This window comes from Protopterus annectens, chromosome 9.part0 (assembly GCF_019279795.1).
Source record: "Protopterus annectens isolate FY-2018-M chromosome 9.part0, PAN1.0, whole genome shotgun sequence".
In the NCBI taxonomy this organism is placed as follows: Eukaryota; Metazoa; Chordata; order Ceratodontiformes; family Protopteridae; genus Protopterus; species Protopterus annectens.
Window position 1 is genome coordinate 1,107,753,597 of NC_056743.1, and position 18,689 is coordinate 1,107,772,285.

The window sequence follows — 18,689 nt, forward strand, 5'->3', positions numbered from 1 at the left end:
ACAATTCTGGTTCTCCGTAAACTCCATCCTCCACCCAGGTAAAGTCAGTACCCCTCCTCCTAACATCCCTCACTCCTCAGAAAATATTGTTACCTCATTCAACACACACTTCACACAAACCATACTATCACTAGCTAAACAACACAACCCCCCTCCCCTCCAACCCACACCTACAACTAGTAATCTCCCCACTGCCTTCTCTTTTTCTCCTGTTCCTGGCTCCAACATAAAAAAACTCTTAACTAAACTTAAACCCACCAAATTAGCAGCAGACAACCTCCCAAGTGAATACCTACAAATCACAGCTGATGCTCTGGCCTACCCAGTATCCATCTTGATTAACTGATCTCTGTCAGAAAATTACATTCCCACACTGTGGAAAGTATCACATATAATTCCCCTCCACAAAGGTGGACCCTCTACAGAACTAACCAATTACCGCCCCATAGCTATTCTCTCTCCACTCTCCAAAATACTAGAGAGATGCATACACTCTCAGATCTCAGACTACCTTCGTACTAACAACCTCCTTTCCAATACTCAGCATGGTTTCTGACCAAACCATAGCACCACCACTGCCTTACTCTCCTTTACTAACACTATCCTTCAGCATAAAAACAATGGCTATCTCTCCTCTGCTACTTTCCTAGACCTATCTAAAGCATTTGACATGGTCCCACACAAACAACTTATCTCTGTCCTCAATAAGCTATCATTCTCTCAATCAGTCACCAACTGATTTCAGAGTTATCTGTCTGACCGCCAACAATCCATTGTATGGTAGAATGACATATCTCCCCAACTACCTGTCACCATAGGTTTCCCCATGGATCCATCCTTGGACCCCTACTCTTCTCTGTTTTCACCAATAATCTAGCCTCTGCCACCAAACATGGCACACTCATACAATACGCAGATGACTCAACCATCATCTGCTCAGCCCATTCCCTACCCAAACTGCAAAAAGTCACACCGGAAGCCTTTTCCTCTGTTGAAACTTGGTTATCCGATGCCCAGTTAATACTCAACCCAAACAAAACTAAACTACTCATCTTCCAACCCACCAAACATACTCAAAACAACTCTCACTTTAACATCACAGCAAAAGACAACACCACTATATACCCAACTGAACACACCAAATTGCTAGGAGTGGAAATAGACAATAAACTAAAATTTGACATTCACATATCCATGACCATAAAATAAGTCCACAAAAAACTAGGAGCGTTATACAGAAATAAGCAACTTCTTATCTCCACCCTACTTTATGCCTCTCCAATATATACCAACCTAAGGCAATGCGATCTAAACGAGCTAGAGACCTGCTACAACAAAATCGCCAAATTCACCACAGGGGCATCCTACCGTAGTCATCACTGTCTCTCACTTGCTGAATTGGGCTGGCTTGAACTCCCTCACCTCCTTCAATGGTATCAACTCTCACTCGCCTACAAACTAGTAAACCATCCACTAAATGTCCCATCCCTCCAGAATCTACTCCAACCCTATCGCACCACCAGACCACTAAGATCCAAAAATCACTTGCACATCACTAAAGCCAATAACTCTGCTGGTGAAGCGCTATTCTCTTGCACCATAGCCAAATTATGGAACTCCCTCCCACCCACAATTACCTCCATACTATCATGCACCCACTTTAAAACTTTACTAAAAGCGCACCTAAAAACATGCTGGCTATGCCCTTACAACTCCCACTCTTAATATCACCCACCCCATCCAACCACTACCTTTCTTTCCTCTCCACTAACTACCTTGATTATAACAAGCTCAGATGCTCATAAGCCTAGTACTTATTATACAGCAGGAACTTCTTATTGTAACATTTGTTAATGTCTGTTATGTACCTCACAGATAAAGATTCTAGTTGTCTACTGATGTACTATGTTCTTCATCTGTAAATATGTTGTAAGTAATTACTATGTAAATTGTTAATCGCTATGTAATCCAATGTAACTACTGTTTGTTTATTTTAACTGTGGAGGCGTTCTCCCCAGGCCTCCGCTGAAAATGGACCTACATCCAGTCGGACACTCCCGGTCAACAAATGTAAATAAATAAATAAATAAACAGAATATTTGGAACAAGTTAACACAGCAAAAGCAGTTTTGTTTCATAACTACGCAGCTAGAACACAGAAGGAAGTTAGTGGTTTAGGAGATTAACAGCTGCTGCTTAAACTGGACTGTTGCTAAAACCAGAATGACAAGTTAGAGATCAGGACATGAGCAGACAGAAAATGTATGCGGTGAAAAGCAGGTGCAGTGATGCCAAATAATGGGAAAAATGTCCTGCTATACGGGGAATTGCTGCATCTACTAGGAATGTTAGGTCAATAGAAACTAGAAGAAATAAGACAGTATAAATTTGTATAAGAAGGTGGCTAAAAAATAAATAGTAACAATATGCAACAAGGTAAAAATAAAATTATGATGCTTTAGTTGGACAATAAATAAATTTATACAAAAAGTCTAGTACTTCAACACAAGATCTTCTAGGAAAAAATAAACGCACACTGATTAAGATATATGATCAGTAGATATCACACATGCACTTAGATTCCTGGTACATCCATGCTTCAGCATCCACATGTTTCTCCTTCTTCCCTTGACATGAAGGAAGCTGCAGTCATAGCCACATGATAAGGATGCTGTGGTTTCATGAGGTTTCTGACTAAGTGTGATACACACTCACGTGCCTTACCTGTTGTGATGTTCTACTTTATCATGACTTAATTTGGTTTTCCATATTGTGCAACCCTTGTGACTGTCATTTTGCTTACTTTATGTATAAGCATCTTACACTGCTCATGAGATGTTTTGCATTGCTGATTCTTGAGGTATTATGCTTGTCATAGCTTTCCTTCTCTTCACCAGAGGCAGAAGGTTTTGCACTTTTACATCCATGCCACCCAGTGAATGGTTGTGTTCACAAACTATGGCAGAGTGCCCTGCCTATATTGGTCGTCACTCTAATGCTGTATTACAATAATTGACTTGCGCATTGCTTACTTTCGTTAACAGACGTACACACCTTCCATTTCTTTAGTCTGACCACTTGCACTAACAACACAACTGTTTGCTTGGCTCTTTCTCATGCTTTGATTAACATTATTGGCTTTATCTAACTCTCTTGGGCTTTTCTTACTATTTTAATGCCCATCATGCCTCTCAACTGTATAGATTTTCTCAGAATGTCCAGATTTTTGCCCCATATTTTGGGTCAATTTTTCATAAAATTGTGTTTTTTTCCTGTCAAATTAGTGGCAAATCGTTAATGCTTAAACTAAGAAAATAATGACAGACATTTGAGATTCAGACTTCATACTCTTCAGAAAATTCATGCTAATGCAAAACCTGTTATTCTATCAACTTTCTAAGTTTGTAAGAGCAATATTTAAAAACTGTCCGTATTTTTTGGGCATTTGTCCCACTTTTATTTATGGCTCTATCCAGACATCTTGCGGTAAGAGGTTGAGAGGTATGCTGCCCATATTTGAAGAAACTTATTAAAACTAATGCAGGTGGAGACTACAACTTTACGTTTATCTTTATCATTCTTATAAGAAAAGCGCAGTCCGGGTCTGAACTCTGAACTGTCTGCAAACAGCTAAAGTTAACTTTGAGTATGTGTCATCCTGTTTGAGCCAATATTCATTTTCCCCTGGAGAGCACTCTGCTTTGGCTTGTAAGCAGCCCCCCCCCCACACACACACACATACACACACACACACACACACACACACACACACACACACACACACACACACACACACACACACACACACACACACACACAGACACTCATCTTCCACTTTCTCTCTTATTCCCTTCTGTTAGCAAATAGTATCCATAACTGATCAATACTGTGTGTTTGTTAATTTAAAATGAGACCATAGTAGCCTACTGATACAAGGTTATCCTGTTTTTCCACCTGAGAAATGGTTAAGAAATGACTTACAGTTTCAGAGCAGTCCTTGGTCAGTTGTGATTGTTTCTTAAACACAAACTTATCTTTGCTTTGGCTCATTAGCAGCAGTACAAAGAACTTCCTGCTCACACCCTTGTTCTCCCCTCCCCCTTCCCTGTTTATTACCTTAAGACAATCCCAAAGTTAATAAATATTACCTGTGGCAGGCACCATTTTTAAAACTACAACCACCCTTGTCACTATCATATGTTCATTTATCAGTTAACTCTGTTACCTGATTGTTTCCAGCCCCCTCATAAGAGCAACTAACAGGGTCTCTACCCGCTTCACTCCCGACCCTGCCCCCTATTCCTTCCCACCCCCAGTGGTCCCACATGTATTACACTCACAAACCCCTCCCATCTTTCCAATAGCCAACCACAGCATTAACCCAACACTACCTCCTCCATCTTCCCACTAGTATCACACCTCCTCAACTAACATGTACAAGCATACCTTACCTATGCTCACTGCATGCACTCTCCTTGCATATCTTACATCCTACCAAAGCTCCATCATTCCCCCACTCAACCACTACCACTGTACTACTACTCACACCACCACTCATGTCTCACCCTCGCTCAGCTCCCCTCCCACCAACTCAAGAACCATCCCTATGCACACCCCACATATTCTACCAACTATATTACTCAAACATAAAGCATCCCTACAACTTAATATAACAACCCTCCCACCATACCTATTACCCACAGAGCCCAATCATAAAGTTTCCCATATAAACAAACACATTCAAAAACTGAGAAAACTAATAACCTCATGCATATTTATTTATTTATTTATTTATTTATTTATTTATTTATATTTGTTGACCAGGAGTGTCCGACTGGACGTAGGTCCATTTTCAGTGGAGGCCCAGGGAGAAAAGCTCCACAGTTAAAACAAACAGACAGTAGTTACATTGGATTACATAGCGACTGACAATTTACATAGCAATTGCTTACAACATATTTACAGATGAAGAACATAGTACATCAGTTGACAACTAGAATCTTTATCTGTGAAGTACATAACAGACATTAACAAATGTTACAATAAGAAGTTCCTGCTGCATAATAAGTACTAGGCTTATGAGCATCTGAGCTTGCTCAAATGAGGTTCTACGGTAATCAAAAGTAGTAGAAAATGAAGATTTAATTAGAATAAAGATTTAAAGATTTAAAAAAGGGATTATTATAAACAGATAATTATTTATATACAAATATATCTGCTAAAACAAAATTAATAATTAATAAGACAGTACCATAATATTACATTTAAAAAAAATTAAATTTCATTTACAAAGTTAATAAATTGTTAATAATTGCAAGTAAATAAATGAATAAATAAAGTTCACATCTTCAGTCTTGTAAACAATGGGGCAACCTTCGTAGCTCTAATACACTTTTCAGTGAGCAATAGTAGTTTAGTCAAGGCTTTCTAAAGAGTTCAGCCTAGGTTGCCACATAAGTTGCTGCTTTTCTAAAGTATTTGGATGTCTCCTTCAAGTTCACTGAGGTCTATGTGATCAAGTATTTGAAATTTAAACCCAGAGTGTCTTCTGTGGAATTGAAGATGCCTGGCCAGGGCATCATTTCTACATTAACACTGGCTCTCAGATATATGACCCACAATCTTTTGTTTCATTTTATTAATAGTCTTTTTCACTTAAAATGCATCACATCCATTGCAACTAGCACTGTAAACCACTTTTGTAAAGTTATTTATTTATTTTATTTATTTATTTATTTATATTTGTTGACCGAGAGTGTCTGACTGGACGTAGGTCCATTTTCAGCGGAGGCCCGGGGAGAAAAGCTCCACAGTTAAGTTTTTCTTTTTTGATTCTGCAATGAAATGCTTTCAGAAGTTTTAGCATCTATGCATGTGTACCTTTCAGTTTAACTTTTAATTTAGTTTAGTTTAACATATCACAGAGTTTGAAGTGGGAAAACAGTGTTTTGAACTGCACTGGTATATGTGGGAAGGGGTATTTAGCAAGTTGTTGTGTCTTTTGGCTTTTCCTGGTTAGGGGTCGCCACAGCAGAACTCCGGTCCGCTAATGATTGGCAGTAGATTTTTACGTGCCGAGTTGCCGGTCCTGATGCACAAACTTCAAAGAAAGTACGCCCATACATGCTAATTGTCTTTTACAACACAGCTGCCCTAGTAAGCCACTCCAATGCTTTTAAACAGGTATGTAACTGGAATGGTGAATTTCTATGCTTTATTCTGTTTTTTTCAACTACTATTTGGATCTTTTGTTTGTGTGTTTTTAACAAAGATTCACCTTGAACCAGGTTGTGCTTGCCTACTTTCATTAGTGGATTTATACAGTGGAAAGTTTTAAAGAAAGTATTTCTACCACCTGTTACTAGGTTGGATATTCACAGCATGGTCTTTATTAGTTGCTTGAACTCTAGGGAATCTTAGATCCTTCACACAGAGAAGGTTCCTCACTGTTTGTTTTTGGACCTAATATACTGACATACTGTGTTTGTGAGACTTCAAGGGAAATCACAGACTCTGTTTGCTTCTTGTAATTTACATAGAAGAAACCTGAAATACTTGCCATGTATGTTTTTTTTCCCCTTATAAATTGTCTGGCTTGGTTATGTATGTCTTTCTTCTCTCTCTCTCTCTCTTTTCCCTTGCTCTCTCTGTCTTTCATACATAACCAGCTTCTCTGCATTTGTGATCTCTGTCTGCATGCACACTGCAAGGACTAGTATATCTCCCAGTAAAGTAAAACAGTATGCCTTCTGATAACAAACATCCTTAAATATAAATAAAACAAAATTAATATTTCTTTTTTTATCAGTAAGTGACAATTAGTATTTTTATTTTCCTTATTCTTCAGTTGATAGAGTGATATGATAGTAATGTTTAGACCAGGTCCTTCTCAGACATCCATTGTGCAGTACAACAACAGTTGAACATGTTTACAACATGCTTGCATGCTGAATGATTAATAATTTAGGCTATACAAGCCATATAACTATTCTCAGTGCCTGGTTTCAAATGTTAGTGTTTTCTATGGCTAAAGGGGCAGCTGAAGTGAAACATCTTGAACTAGTACAACACAACAGCACTTTAAATGGCAGAAATAATCAGTACAGCCCTAAATGGTACTATATCTGTTGTGGGCAGTAATGCCCACAACAATCCGTAAAGGATCATTGAAGCATCCAGTATCCTAAATCTTCACATCCAGGGGAACTGATCTGGATAATGACTAGGTTAATAGCTTCATAGATGATTACTAGGCTAATGACACCAGGAGGCCTTTTTAAGATGTGCCATACTTTCTAAATGCAACTGATAAGCTTTGATACCCTAGAGGTATATTAAGGGCTATATGTAGGATTGGGTATGAGCAGTCAAGCATTTACAGGCTGCTGATGTTTACATAAGTACCAGTTTGCCAGTCAGGGGGAAATTTCTGATTCCCCATTCACTGGCCCAAGTTACACTTGAATTGAGTTAGGAAAGAACTCTGCTTCTCATAGATGGGAAGCCGTTCCAGAGAAGGGATAGTCTCTGCAACACCTAGCTGCATTGACTTTCCCAAATCATGTTCCCACTTAGATTAATGCAAAAATGTGTGCACCTCCGAAATGTGATCTCTTGATGTGACGTTGAGATCCTTACAGTTCTTAAAGTTGTTCTTGTAAAATAAGTCTTATAAGCTCCACAACAGTCGGAGCAGAACTATCCCACATATATGGAACTCTGTTCAAACTCCAGTAATGTGCTTTATTACCATTATTAGATTTAACACAACTGTAAAGTCACATCTAGCTTATCAAATCATAATGGCTATCTTACATTATTACCTAATGTTGGTATCAGGCTGATATGCTACCCAGTAACTAGACACTACAGAACTGCCCTTGCTTACAACCCTTTTACGAACAACACCTACGTATATGAAGCAATATGATAGGTGACCTACAACATTTTAAATAGTATGCAGAATCTTTTGTTTACTCAGTAAAAGCAAAACCTGAAATGGATCCACTTAAATGAAATAAATATGGTATCTCAATGTATGGGATATTCTCAAACATAGGTCTAAAACTTTACCCGAGATACGGTTAATCTTGGGTACTAATAAAAAATACACAGTTATTCTTCGACAACTAAGAGAAACTATACTGGCACAACTTTTTAACCTTTCTCCCAATACTCAGGAATTAAACAAACTAGTTGAAGTTATTTCTGCAATCTCAAGCACTAAAAAAACAATATCATCCTCTTACAAGCTATTGACTAACATGATCTACGATTCAAATTGTCTTTTCTCCAACTACTGGAATACCATCGGACCTACCATTACAGAGGATCAAAACTCTCAGCTATAAAATCTACTTTAGAGCTCTCCTTTTCAAAAACTCCTATATACACAAATGATGCTAAACAACAACGCTTATTATACTCCTGTAACTCTTAATAAATTTAACAATTCACCTCCCTCCTGCACCTGTTGTTCCTATCCGAAAGCGGACTTGCTTCACATTATGTGGTATTGCAAGCATTCTTACAAACTCTGGTGTTCTCTGAAAGTCCGTCTGGAAAAATGGGTTATTACACCTCCACTCTCGTGGAAACAGCTATTCTTCACATTCCTACATCCAAAGTATCAAAAATGCAACTTCACATTTTAATTATCCTCTGTTCACTTATTAAACTATACATCACTAGCAATTGGTTAGATCGCACCAAACTTAGTTGGGGAAAATTCAAAGAAATGGCTCACAAACATATTTCAGCTCATAAATTCATTATAAAAGGTCAAAAAAAAAGAGCCTATTTTAGTAAACTATGGAAGAAACTTTTAGATTTAGTTCTTAGTGAATAACTCCCCAGGAGTACATCTAGAGCATCATATACTCTTGTCCTTGTTAACTTATGGAGAACCACTGATAATTCTTTTAATATTTTTTCCTGATTTTTTGTTTTTTTTCTTTTTTTTTTTTTTTGCTCTTATTACTTCAAGCATTATTATTGTAGTGGAAGTGCAGCACATTATGTTGTAAATACTGTATATAATAGTTTGTTTGGTTTCATCACTGACAATGCTTTCCTTATGTTTTATCCTCTCTCTCACTTATATCTATGTTAAATTGTTTGGATACTTATTATATTCTGTAATTATTCAACGCCTCATTTTAATGTTCACTACTACAATGTTTTTTCATTCTTGCTGTATGCATTGTTTCATATTATTGAAAATAAAAGAATTATTGGAAAAAAAAAAATGAAATAAATATGGTAATAAATATGTTAAATAAACAGACACGTAAATAAATAATGATAGAAAACAGAGAAATGTTGGTGGCTTTGCATGTTATACAAGGAAAGAAAGGAAGGAAACAATATTTTTTGCTTCACTGCAACTAAGAAAAAGAGTGATCTAAATAAACAATGAAGAAGCTAGTGTCGTCGTGTTTTGCATACTTATAAAAATGTGTATTCCTGCTAGGTCTCGATTTCTGCTTTCACTTCAGACTTCCCATCTGAAACAAAAGTAGAGAGTGACTTTCTAGTCTGTTACAGTAACACTTTTCTCACCTTGAGCAAACATGCCATTCATTTCAGCAGTGGATCATTTTCAACCCATCAAATGATGCATTTTAATATATTTCATTTCAGTGTGTGTGTGTGTGTGTGTGTGTGTGTGTGTGTGTGTGTGTGTGTGTGTGTGTGTGTGTGTGTGTGTAAGTGATTAAGTATGTTGTCTCTGAGTTCTGGGAGCCAGTGGAGCTTTATTTACTCTTCCAAGGCAGGAACACCTGCTGATGTGAAATGCAAACATCACACTGCAGTTAACAACGTCAGCTGCAAAATGCGATGTCATGGTATGGCTGATAAACAGGAAAACTGTGCAGTTATTAAAACACACAAGTGATAGAAAAGTACTGTAAACAAACCACAGACAATGCCTAGAAAATTAAGGAACAATCACATGAGGTAATACAGTCACCACTGCTAAGAAAGAAGCAGCAAGAAAAACATTATCTGTAGCTGGGGAGGGGAAAGGAAACATTTATTTAAGCAGACATCCTTATTGAATAAAAATGTTGTACATTAGGCACATAATGTTAAAATATTAGGGCATGTATACTGACATTTCAGTCAACTTTATGTTGAATGAGGATGTCCATGTATGTCCTATAGTCTTTCATATAAGAAAGCACTTTGAAGCAAACTTCAATAATCCTGACACTCCTAGTAGCACATAAATTTAAATATTTAATTTACTTAACATTTCTTACTTAAACCTGTAGCCATGACCAGGTCTGTAATGGTAAATGGAAGTACAACACACCTGGACACTTTAGTGAAGCCAATTAACTGGCATGTTTTTGGAATATGAGGGAGAGACTACAGTAAACCTAAAAAGACAGGGGGAAGGCATGCAAATTCTGCACTGACAGTGTCCTGGATAGAGGATCGAACCCCTGACCCCGCAGCTGTGAGGTAACAATCATTTCACTGAAACACCATGATGTTAGTATGAGGTAAGTAAAGCACTGTAGCCCAGGCTAACATACTGTAAGATACCATGATATTGATGAATGCCATGACTTAGGAAAGTATAATATTTATGCCTGGCCACTAAAGATTCTTAAACAGCTGGAGGAATCAAGCCAAGTGAGAACTCGTATGCAAAAAGCAACATGACAAGTCAGCACTGCATTTCTTTGTGTTCTTCCCAAATGTTAAAAAAAAATCATGATATCTGAGGTGGGGTGGGGATTGTCAGTACTGCAAAATTAGAGTTTTCATGACTTTTAACAGTTAAAAAGGTTGACTGTCTTTAAATAAACACCCAGTCCTTGCCTGTGATAATTCTGAATAAATGATTTCAAAATTATAAAATACTTACATGAAGTACAAATTAATGTAGTAAACTATGGATTGTAAATACAAACAAACTATCTAGCATGCAAAAAGCATGTCGATGTCAGATTTTTATTTGGATGTTCAGAGTAGATATGTATTTGCAAATGGATTGGATTGTTATTAAACAAGAAGCAATAGGATGGCATGTTATAACTTGTTTGAAAACATGCTATATTACAAATGATTAATATTTTATTAATTTGCACTCAAAGAAAAGAATATTTAGTGAAGCTATGTGTGTACATTTGCAGATGTGTTTTGTATCTTGTACTATAAAATAATTCAAATTCTATGTTACAATTTGTGAAATCTGGCAATATTTGTAGCATTCAATCAGAAATCTAATTTTTTTAAATGGCTGTGTATCCTTAAACCATTTTTCTGTACTCTTGCTGGTACAGCATGTGTTTGAAGTAATGCACATAAGCGCATACATACACATGTAGGCTAACTTGCAGGGGCATTGAAATTATTTCCCAGCACTATCAAAAATTTTAGCAATCTCAATCCTGATCTTACAGAGTCAACAAACAGATAGACAGAGAAGCAAATCATCTGTTTTAACAGTATTGCAAGCCAGCACCCCCCCCCCGATGACTGATTGCCACATGCAACAGCTTGCATAAAGTAAGTGCATCGAAAAGAGCATGGAAACTGTTCCTGTCACTTTATCAGTGAATAGAGGTTAAAGGTCAGTAAGCATGCAAAGACCATTGCAATTAATTATTCTCTTGAGAGTGTTGTTTCCTGGTGATGTTTCCTAATGATACACTGAAGAAAGTGATAGCACATTATATGCAAAAGAACAAGGGAGTATAAGTTTAGTGTGAAACAGTTACAATAAAAAGACATTAATAATGTCAAGTTTTGTGATATAATTTGCTTTCCCTGGAAACATTGAAAAATGACAGTCTGAAAAAAAAGCAGCTAAAAATCTTTAAAAGTGAAAAGTGACATCAAAGAACTAATACACAGAGACAGATTAAGAAGTATTAATCTCTGTAACTGATGCAAATCAGCAGTGGTGCAGCGGTAGCGTTGTTGCCTCACAGCAAGAGTTCTCCTGTTCGATTTTCAGCTGGAGTGCAGGGAGTGCCTTCTGTGTGGAGTCTGCATGTCCTCCCTGCAGTTGGGTGGGCATTCCAAAGACATGCGTAAATGAGCGTGCCTTCGTTGAAGATTTAACATTGAGCTGGCACCTCGGCGTTCGTGAAAATCTACTGCCAATCATTAGCGGACCGGAGTTCCGCTGTGGCAACCCCTAACCGGGAAAATCCAAAAGACAAAAATCTCTGTAACCGATATTTGTATAAGAGGCATGACTTGTTTCCATTGTACAAGACCTAACAATGGCTACTTGAAAGAATAGATTTCATGTAGAGTATCATTAGGGGATTCACTAAGTCTATGCAGAGGGATAGAAATGCTAAGAGAAACCTCAATTACACAAGCAGTGTAGCTATCTAGAAATCTCAGTAGATTCTGTTGAAGGCAGCCAGAGGAATTTAAGAAGTTACTACATATACAAATAGAAGATACAACTGTTGTAGGCTGTTGAGGTTTATCTAGGTACTGGATAACTGAAACAGGCAGTCATTACTAAGTGCTCATTGTACTGTATGTCGTACTCTGTTCCAGGTATGTGGGTGTTAAACTACTGAGTAATTTTTCTGAACAGATACAGGGCAAATAGTAGTCAGAGACTGTGTGTGTTTCCTCAGAGAATCCAAACATCAGGTGCAGTTGGTGGTGACATGCTTGCATCAATATAATAATGATCAACACTCTTTTTGTAATCACTAGTATACAATTGTTATTTATTTGTCCTGGAAGATCAAATTTGCAATATCCTGGGAATCTCTCCTTTTCCCAAGATGTGGCAACCTCATAACTGCTGTATATAAGTATCTGGGAAAGCTGGGGGTGCATTGCTACTTGCTCTTGCTGCAAAAATGTATTTTCAGAGATTCATATGCACGGTGATGTAGTGGATAGCATTGTTGGCTCACAGCAAGAGGTTCTTCTGTTCAACTTTCAGCTGGAGTGCCTGCTATGTGGAATCCACATGTCCTCCCTGTGTTTGTGTGGGCTTCCTCCAGGTGGTCCAGTTTCCTCCCACATTCCAAAGCCATCTAAATTGGCCATAGATGTGAATGCGCGTGCGAGTGTGTGGTATGAAAGAACAGCTGTGGTAGAAGGACTAGACATCCAGTGGTGTAAACCTTGGCTGTAGATGACTGTCACTGTTGAAGTAATACCCCGACCCCATGTGCAAAAATGGGAAAAAGGGTTATGTATGTATATATATATATATGTATATATATATATATATATATATATATATATATATATATATATATATATAAAATGTAAAGACAGAGAGAGTAAGAGCGAGAGAGCAAATGTTTCCATTTGAGTGACATTACTCTTTTGTAATCATAGTTACATGTGCTGATCAGAAAATACTTGGCATCTTCTTACATTACTAACTTTTGGACATGGTCAGACAGATGCTTAGGTAGGTCAGTAGAGGTTTTTATGACATCGGTAGGATGCAAACAGACATGCTGCAGAATGAACACTTCAGTCATATCTAAGTGACAATAACAGTTTGATGCCCATAACGTTCACTGAGTACTGTATGCTTTTTTAAACAGGTTCACACCAGTCAGTCAGTCTGTAGATTATTACTGACCCAACCATTATCCAGACAATGACCAAAGGTGAAAATCAAACCCTTTACTTTGTGTCTCTGAGGTGAACAGCTTAGCCATTTTGCCAATTTAAAAACATACCCATTTGTTAAGCAGTCCCTATTTAGGAAAACTCTGAAGCAATGTCTGGTTAAGGGACTTGCTCAAGGTGACACAGTACACAAAGAAGGTCTGAAGGACTCAAACCCTGTGCCACATGAACTACAGCTCACAACTTTAAGACAGTGCACCGACTGCCAGTACCTGGTGTTATTTGCCTCTGAACAAATCAGACAAACATTTTAAAATTTCTTCAAGTGATCAGTTCCGATGTTGACATTAACCCCCTTTTCCCATTATATATACGGGGTTGGGGTATCACCTCAACAGTGAATATCATCAACAGGGTGGCTATCCCTGTAGTGGTAATTTTTTCTTACTAGGCACACATGCAAACTCATACACACATGCAAACACACATTCTGCCAAGTGAAATTGCCCAATCCGCCTGATGAAATAGTAAATAGCAATTCTGGCAAAAGACAATTTTTTCATGACAAAACTTGCACATGTTCACTTAGAATAGATGTTATCATCCTGTCAGTTAATAATATCACTGCACCCTACCCAGTCTGCTGGATAACACCCATTATTTCTTGACTTAGTTTTTGATACATTGACATTTTCTTTGTTTTCTTTGGACATATACCGACTAAATCAAAACACAATATTTGTTTTGAATTTATATGTATATATATATATATATATATATATATATATATATGTATCCCATTACATGTTTGTTTTATAATTAAAATTATAGAAGTTTGACCCTCACCATTGAACACTGGGGTAAATCTATCAAGGCATATATCACTGTCCTTGTGTAAAAAAAAAAAAACCTCCCAGGTGACTGAAGTAAAAAGCTATGGCAGCTAGATGTCCGTATAACACTTACTTTTATTCTGTTATTCCTTTTATTTGTCATCTACTTGCCTCCTAAGCAATTTGCTGTTTGCTCCATAACCTGCTTTGATATTGGTATCCATCCTGGGGGTCCATTTCATTGTCATACTAAGTAATATTTTACGATTGACAGTAACCTTTCGTTTGACACACACGTTGCTAAAGTAGTTAGGAAGACCTTCTACATTCCCACCTGATCACGAAGGGATTCACATCTAGATCAAGGGAGGTCATCGTTCCCCTGTACTCATCACTCATCAGACCAATGATAGAGTACAATGCCCCATTCGGAATGTATCTGACCCGACACCTGCAGCAATTGGAAAGGCCCCAAAAGTTCCTCACCAAAAGGATAAAGGGTCTCAAAAATATGTCTTATGCTGCCCGACTGAAGGAACTCCAGCTCTATTCAGTCGCTTACCGTCTGCTCAGAGGTGACCTGTGCCTGACATACAAGGCCATGTCCAACCCGGAATTAATGAACATGCTCCACCTCAAAAAATCTAAATCCATCAGAAGTACAAGGGCAAGAGACTTAAACCTCAACACGGCTATTAATAGGACGTGCTGGAGGGACAGATTCATCACCCAGAGACTCCCTATGCTGTGGAACAACATCCCGGTACATGTGGGGCAGAGCACCTCGCTGGCTTTGTTCAAGAGAAATCCTGACCAATGGATGGGAGATCGTAGGTATACACCAGGGATAACCTCAGTGTCACTGCTTGACAGAGCCACAGCAAAATAATGGGCATAATATCCTTCAAACTAAAGGGGTGGCGAAAGCCACAAAACTCTGGGCTAGGCTTATAAATGCCCTAGGGCAGATAGCCTAGTATGAACCTATGAACCTATATATTCTGTGCACCTTACTGCAGTGTAAATTCTTCCTGTTGACTGTGTCTTGTATACATACATTTAACTCTTTTTTTGCATGCTTAACTTCCACAAAGTTTGTAGCATGTGCTATTGACATTGTGTCATTTACTGTTCGTTTATCTATTAATGTATTTATTCTGCACTATTCTTGGAGTATGGGGTTTTGACTGAAAAGGGTCTGTTGACCAGCCCACCTATCTGGTTATCAGACAGGCAAAGGAAGTAAACTCAATGGGCAGAAGTGCCTCAGGGAGAAACTCAAAAACTCAAGAACATCACTGTCAAATAGACAATGAAGGAATCAAACCCTAGACTAGTGGGTGAAGCTTGGGTTAGCTTCTAGTCTTAATCCTCTATGCTGATCTGCCAGCATACTCAAAACCACATTTATGCTGAAATATTACTACCACACTATAAATGTATCATTCTTTATGAATTCTACATTATGATGGTCTTTATGTGTACCTATGTTTTTTACTACATTTTTTTTACTAACCTATGAAACTACCAAAGTCTCCGGACCTGCTAACATTTCCAGTGATAAAACAAGTAAAATGAATTACATTTTCCCTCAGCTGGCATGATTACAATGTCTTTTGGCAAACCATGGCCATTGCTTATTAAACTATCCACTCTAAGTTGTTTGCCTGTTTCACCATGTTAAAATAGTTTTTATATTTCAGAGTCTCAAGTCCTGTTGGCTTCTGTCCAGCACAGGTACATATTTAGACTTTCAGTGATTTGAGAGGGAGAGAGAGAGAGGGTGGGAGAGGGGGAGGGAGAGAGAGAGAGAGATAAAGGGGGTGGGAGAGGGGGAGAGGGAGAGGGGGCAAGAGAGGGAGAGAAAGAGAGAGAATGTACTATTAAGTAAAAGAAGTAAAGTAAATGTACCGGAAGGCAGACCAATAACTGCTTCTAGTTCACCTTCCCAAAACCAACAAACAAAATACTGTATTCAGTAAAAATGTTCATTCCTTTCATTCTTCAGTTACCAGATTAATCCAGTTTAGAAATGTAAATGAGTCAGAGCCTATCTCAGCACCTAGTGGAAGTAAGCGAGTGAAAGTCAAAAATATTAATCCTGGATAGGACAATAGTCAGGACAAGTTGCAAGATTCACATGTGGTCATTTACATGTGGCATGCTCACCTTTGGGTACATTGGAGGGTCACTATGGCACCTATTGCAAAAAAATAAAAAACACATACAGACAGAAAGGATGTGTAAACTCTGCACAGAAAGTACCCCAGATGAGACATGAACTGGAGAAACAAGTTCTGTGCAGCAGCTTAGCTTTGTTAGTAAGTGCTGCACTATGCTGCCTGAACACAAATCTCTGAGCACATTTTCCTGACAACACAAGTGAATAAATCCTAGTAGATGAAAACATATTATGCTGAAATTATAAAATACAGAAAAATGTGGGAATTTTGTTCCTGCCCCTCCCCCCACACCACCCAGCTGCACATTTATGAATATGTGCATTTATTTGTTTGCACATTAGAAAGGTTAACATCTTTAAAGATTTCATACACCTTGGAGATAGAATAATAATGTTGATGCATGGCAAAGCTCACAACATGTGGGATTCAAAGGGAGAGGACTTCCCTCCTGCATAGCATACTGATTTTATGTTTAAGTGCTCTACATTTTTACCATCTTCACCGCAATGACTTAGCATGCATTAACTTTTAGTAAAATGTTCTTAATGAATTCTGTTTAAGGAGATAGTGCTTCAACAAGCCAAATTTGAACCACAGTATACTACAGTTGAACATTTTTTATGAAAGCTATAAAATGTATCTCTGTCAGAAACTTTGCTTGTCAGTACTGTAATGAATGAAATAAGCTGAGGCAGCAAACAGTCAAGTTTTTTTTTTATTGTTTTCTTGTTATTCAAATCTTTCGAATTCTGTAATAACTTTGAAAATATAATTAAATAAAAATGTGCATCTTGACAGGTTGTATGGATAATGCTGGCTGTCTGTTATGTGGTTGAGAAACATAAATGCAAACGTAGATTTAAGTATACGTTGCATAATCTAATGAAGAAAAAATCTCTCTAATATATTTCTAAGAGTAAATGCAAACTAAAAGCAAGTGGAAATGATGAGAGGAATATGTGCATTGGAATTAATACGAATACAGCTTTTCTGTATTTCCTGTATAACTCTCAAGCAGTGCTTTCAGACTGCATATTATTAACTTTGATAGCTGAAACACTGACTATATTAAGCACTTCTGCTAGGAATGCTTTGTTCTTTTCCAATGTCATTTTGTAGCTAACTACACTGACTTCTGAAATGTGCCAAAAGTGGATGAAATGATCTTAAGCGTGCATCTGAAATCATGTCTCAGAGTGAATTTTATGTTACCATTATTAGTTAAACCTCCACTAGTTAACAAAAAATAAAGAAATATAACAGTTTTATAAATTATCACACAAGTTTCATTACTTAACAACAAAAGCAACAATAAGTGTAACATTGCAAGACTTACTGTTATCCAGGAGGAAGGTTGATATAAACATGCAAGGAATGCAAAAACACAGCTCTTGAAACTCAGGTACACAATCACATGTTATAGCTTGAAGTGAACTGTTGAAATCCTTTGAAACGAAAAACATCTGCACTGACTTGCCAACATTTATCACCTCCAATGGAGTCTCGAGAAATTCCTGCCTTGAGCAATAATGGTACCGTCCCACTCATATGCATACAGCACTTCCTCCTTCGTTTAACATCCCTAACATCATTTATTCAAGTGACAGTGCAGGGGAAGTGGATTCTGTTCAGAAGGCTACAGACCTATTTTTGATAACTTTTTTTTTTCAGTTTAAATATTTACAAAAAAAAAAATAAAACAAAGATATTTTCTTTAGCATGGCAATACAAATCTAATTGCCTCCCTCACACACATTTCCCAAACACTTACAATGGCACAGACATAAATAGACACAGACCCCCCCACACACACACACACCCCTACCTACTTATAGATATATAATAGTTGATCAACCAATATTTAAAACATCTTCAACTGCTAGTGAACATTTTGCCCATATATGGCATATCAGTTTGTGGTAGGATAACAGTTTTATCTCCTCAGAGGTTTGCTTCCTGCATACCATTCTTATAACATTTTTCTGTATATTTTTATTTTATTTTAAAAATGTTACGCAATTAAATTCCAGAAAATAAATTACTTTACCACTTAACATTAAAACATAGCATTACATATGCACCTACTATATTA

The 18,689-nt window shown here is 37.5% G+C and overlaps 1 protein-coding gene across 1 annotated transcript in view; it reads right to left on the reverse strand.

The window, feature by feature from the left end:
- GPR84 (G protein-coupled receptor 84) overlaps nucleotides 1-18,067 on the reverse strand; it is a 48,625-nt gene extending 30,558 nt beyond the window's left edge. The window contains exon 1 of the mRNA XM_044083963.1: nucleotides 17,934-18,067. The gene's annotated coding sequence lies outside the window, so the exon portion shown is untranslated. The remainder of the gene's footprint in view (nucleotides 1-17,933) is intronic.
- Between the last annotated feature and the right edge of the window lie 622 nt (nucleotides 18,068-18,689).